Genomic DNA, 12,466 nt, shown 5'->3' with positions numbered 1-12,466 from the left:
ATCCTTAGGCCAGTAGGATACATACTCAAATTGCTAGTAGTCCTGGTGGTCGCAATCTTAGAGATGTTAATAGTGTAAAGAAGGTATGGCCTCTCTCTCTCTCTCTCTCTCACACACACACACACACACACACACACACACACATCACACACACACACATACTCCTCTTTTTCCTTTTGACCATACTAATTACTTCTCTTCCCTTTATAACCCCTTGTAAACCCTTTTATACTGTCTTTCACCCTTTCTCCCTCTCTCTAGCTTTTTTCCTCACTCTCTCTCTACTCTTTTTTCCCTCTCCTTCTCCTAAACTCCCCTAAAACCTCTCAGTTCACCCCACTCTAGCACTTTTTTTAATTTATAGAGTTTTCTTCTAATTTTTTCTATTCTGCCCTATTTCTCCTTGGTTCTTCCTTTATTTTTTCGTAGTTTCCTAATTCCGCTAATTATTTCCTAATTCTACCTATTATTTCCATTTTTTCTAAATTTCTTTATTTCTTAAAATTTTCCTAAAATTTTTTCTAAAATTTTGCCTATTTTCTCCCCTACATTCTCTCTCTCTCTCTCTCTCCCCCCCCTCTCTACTTTTCTAAATTCTTCAAATTAAATTTTTAATTATTTACCCTTTATTTTTTTGTCCCCTTATTTTTTACTCGTTAAGTCCCTTCTTTCTTATCTCTCTCTAATTTTCTCAATTTAATTATTAATTTCCCCCCCTTTTTTTATTTATTACTTCTTTTCCTTATTTTTTCCTTTGTTTGTTTACTCTCTTCTTAATTTTTTAAACCATGTTTATGTTTTCTTTCCTTTCCTCTTAATTCTTTAAATTTTATCATCTTCTCTTCTATTTTTCCTTATTTTTATATATCTTCTAATTTTATTCCTCTTCTATTTTAATTTCCTTTCTAACTTCCTCTACCTTTTGTTAGTATTGCTCCTTTCTTAATATTTTACCAAATTTCCTTAAGTTTTTCCTAATTCTTCCTCTAAGTTTTTGCTATTTTGCCCTTTTTTTCATTTGTTTATCTTTCTAATTCATCCCTATCATCCTCCTATGCGCTTTCTTAATTTCTTCGAAGAACATATCTTTAATTTCCTTGATTTCTTTAAAATAAAATTTATCTTGATTCATTTATTTACTATACCCTTCTATCCCTTTTTTAGACCCAACCCCATTCAAACCCCTAATTAGCTCCTAACAAAACCCACCCCCTAACTAAACTTAACCTCCCCGTCCCTCGGCTTTCCCAGTTCAACCCCCCCATGTGTCCCACCGCTTTCTACGCCTTTGTCTACCCATCCGTTAGCACCTCGATGTGTGCTTTGCACCTCCCTATAGTTAGCTCACCGCCTAGACTCACCTGTCCCCGACTGTACTTTGCTACCCCGACTGTCTCATCCCTGATGATAGTTTGCTTGCCTATTTAAAGAGGCCTCTCTCATGAGTACTTCACTTTCAGTTAACTGTGGTACCCCGTCCTCTACCTTACCTTTTTTCACTTTGCAAGTTAGTATTTGTTCACCTAGGTTTTGCCTTTTTTCCTCTTTTAGTCCCCTTATTTTTTACTTCTTAATTCCCTTCTTTCTTATCTCTCTCTAACTTTCTCAATTTAATTATTAAAATTTCCCTTTTTATTTATTACCTCTTTTCCTTATTTTTTCCTTTGTTTGTCTACTCTCTTCTTAATTTTTTAAACCATGTCTATTTTTCCTTTCCTTTCCTCTTAATTCTTTAAATTTTCTCGTCTTCTCTTCTATTTTCCTTTTTTTAATATATCTTCTAATTTTATTCCTCTTCTATTTTAATTTCCTTTCTAACTTCCCCTACTTTTCATTAGTATTGCTCCTTTCTTAATATTTTACCAAATTTCCTTAAGTTTTTCCTTAATTCTTCCTCTAAGTTTTTGCTATTTTGCCCTTTTTTTCATTTGTTTATCTTTCTAATTTATCCCTATCATCCTCCTACGCTCTTTCTTAATTCCTTAAAAAAGCTATCTTTTATTTCCTTGATTTCTTAAACATTTTTTCTCTTAATTCATTTATTTACTAAAAATAAAGGGTAAATAATTAAATTTTTAATTTAAAGAATTTAGAAAAGTAGAGAGAGAATTAGCAAATTTAAGTAATGGAAAAGGAATGGAAGGGAAGTACTTGAGTAAAGTAGGTTAGAATTTAGTAGTATGGAAGTAAATTGGTTTACTAGATATATGGGTAGGTTGTAGTAATATTAGGCATGGAGAGGAAAGTGGACAATTCTAACAATAGTCAAGGCTAGAAGAGTTTATATAAAATGGGAAAAACTAAAAGGTAAATGTAATAAAACAATATAGCTCATAAGAGAAATGAAAGGAGTCAAAAGGCTAAAGGCCATGATGACTTAAATGTATTAATTAGGAGGTGGGAGCAGGAGTCAAGAGCGAGCTGTTGAGAGATTTGGATTTGGAGTGTGACATTCCATGAATAAATCCGTAAGGACAAGAGAAGGATTAGAACAATGTTTAATAGAAAAAATAATAAATAAATAGCAAGTTAGAAAAAGGAGTCAAGAAGCCACGAAGGCCTTAGTTGACTTAAGTGTACTATGTGCAACTGTCCAGAGTTGCAGGGGAAAGGACATGTGTGTGGAAGACAAGACAACAACCCCTTTTGCATAGTTAAAAGACATAAGAGTCAAGGAAAAGTATAGAAAGAGAACATAGAATTAAGGAAGAGTTTGACTATGTAGGTAAAGCACCTATGAAATTGCAAAAAAAAATATGTAAGAGTTTTACATAAGAAGTGTCAATAAATTTTTCTTGAAAAAAATACAGTTTTGCAAAGAATTAAAGCTTGGTGAAGTCCTGACAAGCATCTCTTTTATTGAAGAGGAGAGTTTGCATACCTGCCACCATCAAAAAAAGAAAATGGATAAGAACCCGTTTAACTTTAGTTGGGAAGACAGGTGTCATAAACCCTCCTCCCTTGTTATATTGGGGTCACAATAAATCAGAAGCTTAGCATGCAACTTCAACAGCACAATGTAAAATATTGAGTGTACAAAGGATGGGCTACTTCGAGTGTGGATTGGAAGAAAATGTTTTGAATTAGAAAGGGGGTTTGGGGGGGGGGGTCTAAGAGTAATAGAAGGTGTGAAATGATAAAACAAATTAACATAGATGGTGCGAAGGGTAAATGAAGGATAGAAGAGTAAATTTTAAACAATAGAAGGGGTAATTTTTAATGGAGTAGCTAGGGATCGGGTAGGGTACATGAAATATTCCTTTTTTAGACCCAACCCCTGACCTCCTATTCAAACCCCTAATTAGCTCCTAACAAAACCCAACCCCTAACTAAACTTGACCTCCCCGTCCCCCGGCTTTCCTCGTGTCCCACCACTTTCTGCGCCTCTGTTTACGCATCTGTCAGCACCTCGATGTGTGCTCTGCGCCTCCCTATGCTTAGCTCGCTGCCTCGACTCGCCCGTCCCTGATAGTACTTCGTCGCCTTGACTGTCCCATCCTCGATGGTACTTCGCATGCCTATATAAAGAGGCCTCTTCCATTAGTACTTCGCTTGTGGTTGACTGTGGTACCCTGCCCTCTAATCCCACTGAGCTTTGCTCGACCCGCTGTCCGCGCTCTGCGTTGCCCCATGCGGCTCTACAATCACTTCTCTTTTGCTCTAGTAGACGTCACAGACTGCCTTGTCGGGACTCCGTGCTGAAACAACTTTCTCTCTAGCCCCGCCTCAGGTTGCGACGTCTCACTCTGTGCACGCAGTCTAGTATAAAACCCTCTTCATCACTCTTCTCATACACGCCATGGATTGCCAAGTTTACCTTGCATTTGCACGTCTTACGTCTTCATTACTTATTGTTTGAATATGCCACAATTCCTCCTACTCTATCTCCTCCCCCTTCATAATGCTTACGTTATTGCATTAAAACTTTAAAACTCTATTTATAATTTTTTTAATTATTAGATCTTTTTCACGCTATTCTAAACTTACTTTTAGATCAATTTATGTCATTGCTTTTCCTCTCACTTTAATTTTTAAGTAACCCTTTCTTCCTTTTTTTCTTTTCATTATTTTTAAATTAAACTTTTGTGTTTCTTGTTTTTTAAAGACCTTCTTCTACCCCTTATCTTTCCCTATATATGACTATGTCCCCTTATCTCCATTCCCCTACTCTAATCAAAGATATTTTTTTCTTTACAATTACACTCATTATCGCTTGATTAGTTAATCCTTTCCTAATTGATATTCTTTCACTATCTACCTTACCTTAGCAATCCTATTCCTAATTTCTACCGTACTTTTTTTCACTTTGCAAGTTAGTATTTGTTCACCTAGGTTTTTTCTTTTTTCCTCTGATTTTTTAGTTCACTTACCCTACCCTATCAGCTATTCCATTAAAATTACCTCTTCTATTTTTTAAAATTTACTCTTCTATCACTCATCTACCCTTCGCACCTTCTATGTTAATTTGTTTTATCATTTCACACCTTCTATTACTCTTAGACCCCCCCCCCTCCCCCCCCCTTTCTAATTCAAAACATTTCCTTCCAATCCACACTTGAAGTAGCCCATCCTTTGTACACTCAATATTTTATATTGTGATGTTGAAGTTGCGTGCTAAGCTTGTCATTTATTGTGACCCCGATAACTAGGGAGAAGTGTTTATGACACCTGTCTTCCCAACTAAAATTAAATTGGTTTTTATCTATTTACCTCCCTAAACCCTAGGGGTGTGAGCTAGGCTCAAAAGCAATCTAAACGCTTCACAAACGTGGGTTCATGCATGCATGTGTGTGTGTGTATGTGTGTAAAGATGAAATGTTAGCATTGATATTGTCATGCTTATCGCCCCTAATCTAAACTAAATGTGTAAGAGTTACTTTATTTTCAATGGCATAGGCATATTGGGCCCCTTAATGAGTGTAAAGGAGCATGCACATGAGAAGGTATGCTTTAAAAAACATAATCATTAGTTATGTTCTAAAAAAAGGTTCAAAAAAACGATCGTAATTAAGGTTGGATTCACATTTGTGTACATGTTTCCTGCTATGTGTTCACACCACCAGGTGTCCATGGCTTATATACTACATAGGCTACTATTAAATGTCACAAATGCAATGTGAAGACAAGCTAGAAAAAATTTCATTCGCCCATTCCATGGGTGGCCTTCGTGCGCAGGAGTGTCCGGGCTGGTTGGTCCTATTGGGCCAACGAGGACGACAGGAGGATGGCCGAACCGGGCCTTGTTGCAATGAGCACATGGCCTGTGCGATTACACAGGAGCTCCCTTTAAAATCGAGTATTGGAAGCAACACAGGCATGGTAGGAAACCGGCTATGGTAAGCTGTCTCAACCATACAACTTACAAAGCCAGCATTACTTGTTCTACTTACGCTGCTCTACTCCGGAGGTGTGGGACTGCAAAGGCCCTTTCGGATGGTAAGCGCGTCCATGGACATATCATCGAAATGGGTCGTGATCAAAACAATTTTTTGGGAAACATCCTTTTGCAGATGTATGGGAATTGTGGAGCTCTTGGGGATGCACAGGCAATGTTTGCCAAGGTCCACGACCGTGATCAATTTTCTTGGAACTTCATGATCACAATGAGCGCTCGACATGGGCAGTACAACGAGGCTCTCCAAGGCTTCCATCAGATGCAGATGGAAGGTGTGACGCCGAACGCTTTTGTTTTCGCCAGCATTCTGTCTGCATGCGCTAACCATGCAGCAAGAGCCGAAGGGAATTGGGCGCATGCTCGAATTCTCAGCATCGGATTTCAGTCGGATGTTGTAGTCTCAAATGCCCTTGTCAATATGTATGCCAAATGCGGAAATATCGGAGATGCACGTGTAATCTTTGACAGGCTAACAGAGCGCAGCACGTCCACGTGGACATCTATGATTTCAGCCTATGTGCAGCACGAACTAGGCAAGGATGCCCTTATACTTTACGATCATATGCAGCAGGAAGGTGTGTTGCCCAATAGGGTAACCTTTGTTAGTATTGTTTCAGCATGTGCACGTCCTATAGATCTCAAGCACATGCATGCTCGAGTTGCAATTTGTGAATTTGCACAAGATGTTGTTATAGAAAATGCCCTTGTGAACATGTACGGCAAGTGTGGCAGCCTGGAGGATGCAAAGTCAGTGTTCAACAACAGTCTCGAGCGAAATGTGTTTTCTTGGACTGCCATGATTGGAGTATATGCCCAGCATGGGAAGGGCAAGGCCGCCCTTCAAATTTTTTATGATATGCATAGTGAAGGAGAGATTCCAGATAAAATCACTATCGTGGCCACTCTTTCTGCATGTACTACCATAGGAGCTATTAGGGAAGGTAGACAGATGCATGTCTGCATTGTAGATAGGAGGCTTGAATCAGATGTCCTTGTTGGGACTGCTTTAATTAGCATGTATGCTAAGTGTGGCAGTGTGGAATATGCATGGAGAGTGTTTGAAAAAATGCATGAGCGAAACACACAGTCATGGAATGCCATGATTGCTGCATATGCTCAACATGGACACTTCAAAAGTTCAGTTCAACTCTTTCATGAGATGCAACAGAAAGGTGAAAGTCTGGACAAGGCTACCTTTGTATGTGTTCTTTCTGCATGTAGCCATGCTGGGCTTGTGGATGAAGGCTGTCAAATCTTTGCCTCCATGATTCAAGACCATGGTATCACACCCAGTGCAGATCACTGTAACTGTGTTGTTGATCTACTTGCAAGGGCAGGCCGTCTGAAGGAAGCAGAAGACTTAATTAAAAATATGCCATGTCAGCCTACGCTGGTATCATGGATGACCCTGCTTGGTGCCTGCAAAAATCAGGCTGAGTTAGAGCAAGGAGAATATGCTGCCAAACGTGTCTTTGAATTGGATCCAGAGAGCACAGCGCCATATATATTGCTTTCAAATATTTATGCTGCCGTTGGCAGGGTTGATGATGCTGAAAAGGTAATTACCATGATGAGGGACAAGTATTGGAAGAAGCCACGGGCCTGCAGCATTATTGAAGTAAGTGGGGTGCGTCAGGTAGATGATCGATTACATCCACACAAATAGATACATGGCTGAAGTGCAGGCAGACGATGGTTGCAGGGTACATCTTTTGTAGCTGTATGGTTTAAAGGAGAAGGTGCACAGTTGGATTTCTCTTATGACAAGAATCCGCCCTTTAAGTCAATCTGACTTTAAATTTATCTCCAAGATTGTCAAGATGAGGCTTTACAGCCCCATTGGGGTGGTGCCTGAATATCTTGTAGATATGTATGACACCCATAGAAAGAGGAGATACGTGCCATTGCAGGCAGATGAAAGGGTAAATCATATATTCCTGACACAAAGGACTACAAGGTTTACAGTGGAGATTTGTCATGCGAAATCCATTTATGTCGTCTTTGTTATTTGCCTGAGTCATCAAGCTGAGCTTTTCAGTTATTACGTTGATGATGTGAGGAGGCCACTACTAATTTAGCATCACACATGGCACACTTACTGACCCTCCGTATGTCGTAGGTTTTGTAGACTTCTTACAGAGAAACGTCAAGTTCTAGACATCATATATGGCATTCCTACGACTCAAGCATGGAAGGTTTGCCTCTTATTATGGCATTCTACAACTCAAGCGTGAAGTTTTGGCACTTCTCTCTGCATGCTCAATCAAAGAGGTGGTCGGAACTCTTTGAAAGTCTCATGGGCAGCCCCTATTTAGGAGATGTATCAAAGCCTCATGGGCTTCTCCTTCAGTTATGTAAGAGTGGGCAATGCCTATCCATCACTTGAGCTGTCGTGGGCATCTTACAATTCATGCATGGCTGCCTAGGTGGTAGCCATGCAGTCCACTGCAGCCCACAGCAGTCACTGCAGGATTGCAGCGGCAAAACAGGTCCATGTGGCTGCCATGTGTCTTGCACAGTCAGCAGAAGCAGCTACAGTAGGTACAGACAGGTATGGCAGACGCTGACATCAGCAACAGTTAGGAAATCCAGGTCAGCATTGACATGTGGCAGCTCAGATGGCAGCAGAGCAGGTCGGGCCAGTCTGGCAGATCTGCATGCCACAGAATCAGATTGCCAGATCAGCGCTAAAATCTTATGTAGGCCAGGGCCTTTCCCCTCATTTGAGCATCAGACCTTGCAACAGGAGCAGCCCACTGCCCTCCAGAAGACCCAGGAGGACCAGCAGGGGCGTGAACAGCAGATAGGGAGAGGGACATGAGGATCAGTTCGCCTCCGCTGATGGGAAGGGATCTCCTTCCATCTACAGTTGCCTTTCCCAGCCTTTTGGGCTACAGTTGTATTCAGCCTATTGGCAAACAGTAATAATACAATAAATACTCTCTACAGAAGTACTTCAAGAAGCTCCGCAAGGTGGCTACTCCGGTTGGCCCAGTGACCTATTCTCCAGCAAAGACAGTGTCGGTTGTTATCAAGGAGACAGAGAATCAGCTGAAGGGGGAGTCTCACATGTTTCCCATCATGTTTCAGTTCTATGGCCAGATCAACGGTCAGAGATTGTCATTATGATAGATTCAAGGAGTTCAGATGACCTCATCTCACCAAAGCAGTCAAGCATGCTTGGATGAACGAGGCATTTACTGGCCAATGTTTTGAAAGCAACACGGAAGCCAAATTAGTCATCCTGAAGATTTTTGGATGGGTCAACAGTTTATCACTGAGGGACCGGGGTTTTCCTTCCCGGTCATTAATGATGCATGGTCCATGTGATGCATCTAGTATTCCATGTGCCTTGGCTCATGCCTCATGTGGGCTGGGCACTGATAGTGGTACCAAATGTGCAGTAGCGTGACATTGTTAAGGTGGTTGAGCGAGAACAGATTTTTGCTTCATTGGTTCAAGAAAGGTGCAGGTCACCACCAACGCTTGTATATTGTCAAGTTCAAGCATCGGGGCTCCTAGGAAGCACCATGGTCGATGATAACTTCTTTCCAAATTATTCAGACCTCCGCAGAGCATATTTGCATCTTCCCTAGATCTAGCTTCAACAGAAGCAGCATTTATAGCCCATGGCATGGCTGCAGCTGACTACAGCTCATAGCAGTAGACTGCAGGATTGATGCTCCTCTACTCCCTATCGACTGTTCAAGCCATATTGGTCCTCCTGGATCTGCTGGAGGGCAATGGGCTTCTGAGGCTAAAGGCTGGGACTGCTGGTTGCTCTTACTGTAAGGTCTGATGCTCAAATGAGGGGAAAGGCCTCCAGCCTAGAGTACTTACTATTGCTGATGTCAGTGCCGTATTGCTGACATTAGCACCTGTTGTACCTGCTGCTGCATCTGTACTTGCTGCTACTGACTGTGCAGGCTGCGTGGCAACCATGTGGACTTACCTCTCTCCATCTCCACTCAAGAAGAGACCACCCTTCATCTATAGTTGCCATTCCCAGCCTTTTAAGGACTCTTGACAGGAAAAAGAAGAGGGGGGATGCAGGGGGGGTGGGGCTCTGTTGGAAGAGGAGAGAAGAGGACTGGAGAGCTGCAAACTAAGCTTGAAGGAGGTGCCTACTTAGGCTGAGGTTCCGGACAGCAAGGTTGAGGGATCCTTTGGACAGAGAGTCTACATATGCTCAGTGGAGCACGCGGGGGCTCAGACATCTAGAGGTGCTAGGCATTTAGCAAGAGAACCTTTTGGTATTGTATCTTGTCCAGTTTGTGGACGGACGGAAATATAAAGTGTTGCTTCTATATTTGTCTTTGAGCATAGTCTATTTGCTAGTCTGCACATACACATGAATGTTGTGAAGTACACACGGTTGATGAAGCATTGATTCCATAGTGAAGCCCTTCCGCATGTAATTCCTGGGCTAACTCTCAGTCTTCCGTTGTGGGATACCCTCTATGTGAGAGGTCACTTTTTTCTAACATGGTATCACAACACTGACGGAAGTTCTCGAGAAGTGGAGCTTGAAGGGAAGGACCTTGCTGAAGGTCGACCTTGATCCATTGCTCGGAGGAATTAGCTTTGGGGTCTGAAGGATTGTACTTAGACAGGAGGCTCAGGTTCAGACAAGTGTACGACACTCTTAACCCTTTTCCTATTTCAGTTCATTATCATGGCCAATAGATACTAGATCCCAAACTTTGGTGAGAGAAGCAAGCTCCACGGGGCCAACTACCTGTTATGGAAAATGAAAGTCCGCAGCCACACTGTGTTGAGGGAGTCATGGGGGTTTGCACAATAGGGACGGAGAGGATACTTCATGCTACTGTAACTACTCCAGTGACGGGAACCTCGGTGGCGGTGACAACGCCTGCGGACTTCATCATAGTGAGAGCATGGCATATCCAGGATGCGGAAGCCTTGGCTATCATTGTGGGTACGACGGCGGACGCTGTGCTGCCGCATGTTCAGATAGCAAACACTTTGTTCAAGGCTTGGACAACTTTGAGGGATGTGTACAAGCTCGACAATAAGGCGAGAATCTTAGACCTCGAGACGAAGTTGTTCAGCATGAGTATGGTACACGATGCATCACCAAGATGAAGTTGGTGCGGGATCAACTGGTGGCAGTTGCTCAAAGGACGAGCTCGACCAGGATGGCAAGGTTGGTGCTAGAAATGCTCCCGCGGAGCACATAGACCTGAATGTTGTGAAGTACGCACTTCCGTAGTGAAGCATTTCCGCCTGTATTTCCTAGGCTAAGGATCAGTCTTCTGCTGTAGGATATCCATACCCTCTCTGTGAGAGGTCACTTTTCTAACAAGGGGGGTTTGTTGCAACCTCTAATCCCACATATATTCTCACACCCCCATGTGTTGCAATTATACTAATCCTAGGGGGAAAAAACTCTTAATTGGAGGAATCATAATCTAACAAATCGCCCCCATAGTGACAATGAACATGCACAAAGAGATGAATCAATCACCCCTTTACTCATAATCTAACAAACCCCCTATAGTCACAGTGAACATGTATAGACAGATGGATCAAATCCCCCCTATAGTGATAGTGAACATGTACAAAGAGAGGGATCAATCCCAAGGGTGTGTTCACACCCCATTACTCATAATCTAACAAATCCCCCCTATAGTGATAGTGAACATGTACAAGGGATTTATCAAACACCGAAAGGAAATAAGCCTAAAGCTGTGTGGAAAGCTTCAAACTTTTCTCTAGGTAGTCATTAGGAAAAAAGGAAGCTCATTTTGGGGTCTTGTAAGAAATTTGCTATTTTCTTTTTTCTCTCTTCTCTAAAATGTGAAAAAAGCAATAAAATGCGGATATATGTCAGTTTAGGGCTACAACTGTATCAATCCAAGGTAGAATAAAAAAGTCCTTTTAAATAATTGAGAAGATGTTGCATTAAACTCTCCATATAGATTCTGCATCTCTTTAGATGGCATGTCGGCGGCCTCTCATAAAGAACTCATAACTAATCTATTTTTTTTAATATTTGAATGGTTACTGCAAAAGATTAACGATGAGTTTTATAAAAAGCAGATGAGATGAAGAACCAAACCTCAAGAAATGGTTGCATGCAATCGTGCTGCTGGAACCTCAAAAGAAGAGACTACACCATTTGCTCATTGATTTGGAAGAACAATATGCTCCACTACAGAAAAGAGGAAAGGGTTTGCTTGTAAATGATGAGCGAAAGGAAAACATGAGAAGAGTAGGCTCCTAGCATATCAACTTAATCGTGCGACGGACAAATTTACCCGAAATGCCAATTGAGAAATTCGAGTCCTTCATTTTTCAATCCCACAACACTATTGAGGTTCGTGGGTGACGAGAACAATGGATTGTATGGATACATTTCAACTCAACATTCAACTACGGAAGTATACAAGACATTGTATGTCCAAGAAAGAATGGAGAAGGTGCAGAAATGTCGATTTGAAAGAGTAGTTGTCGCAGAGGGAAATCAAAGATCATTCAAAGACAAAGAATGAGCTACGAAGAGCAAGAATGAAGAGAACAGTTCTTGGAGATAGACAACAAAGCAAGAGAATTCGAAACATTACAGACTTGAAAGATGGCACTGGGGGATGTAAGCATAGAGTACAGAAAGTAAGATAAGAGCACATCTTATTTAGCCATTGTAATTGTATATGTGTGTCTTTCTTGCAAGCAAATCTGTGATATTGCAAAGTACTTATTGCAGGGAAATTTTGAGACCTCAGAAATCCTAATTTAATTCATGTCAAACTAAGGTTTTAGTCTCTACTGTTGTTGCAAAGAACATGATCAAGGAAAAAAAGTTTAAGAAGGTTAAAACGTGAAGTTGTTGAACACTTTGTATTGGAAAGTAGAGTTGATGTCACTTATTTTCAAGAGGCTCTTGATGTGAGCAGAGTGAGCAAAAAAGGCTATGCTTCAATTTTTAAAGTTGTGTCATTTACATTAAAAGATCAACGGATAAAACGTGTGCTGTTATCAACACCAGCACAAGTATGGAAGGAACGAGGTCGTCTCAACCAAGAAATTGATAAGTTCATTAGATAGTAC

The 12,466-nt window shown here is 41.2% G+C and overlaps 1 pseudogene; it reads left to right on the top strand.

Moving 5' to 3' along the window:
• Positions 1-5,333: 5,333 nt before the first annotated feature.
• On the top strand, positions 5,334-7,061 carry LOC147895483 (pentatricopeptide repeat-containing protein At2g13600 pseudogene; annotated as a pseudogene).
• Positions 7,062-12,466: the final 5,405 nt, after the last annotated feature.

Source organism: Dipteris shenzhenensis, chromosome 13 (assembly GCF_047967505.1).
Source record: "Dipteris shenzhenensis isolate YYH24624 ecotype China chromosome 13, Dip_SZ_1.0, whole genome shotgun sequence".
NCBI classification, from domain to species: domain Eukaryota; kingdom Viridiplantae; phylum Streptophyta; class Polypodiopsida; order Gleicheniales; family Dipteridaceae; genus Dipteris; species Dipteris shenzhenensis.
The sequence above is the reverse complement of the archived record's forward strand: the minus strand, read 5'-3'. Positions and strand labels throughout refer to the sequence as shown.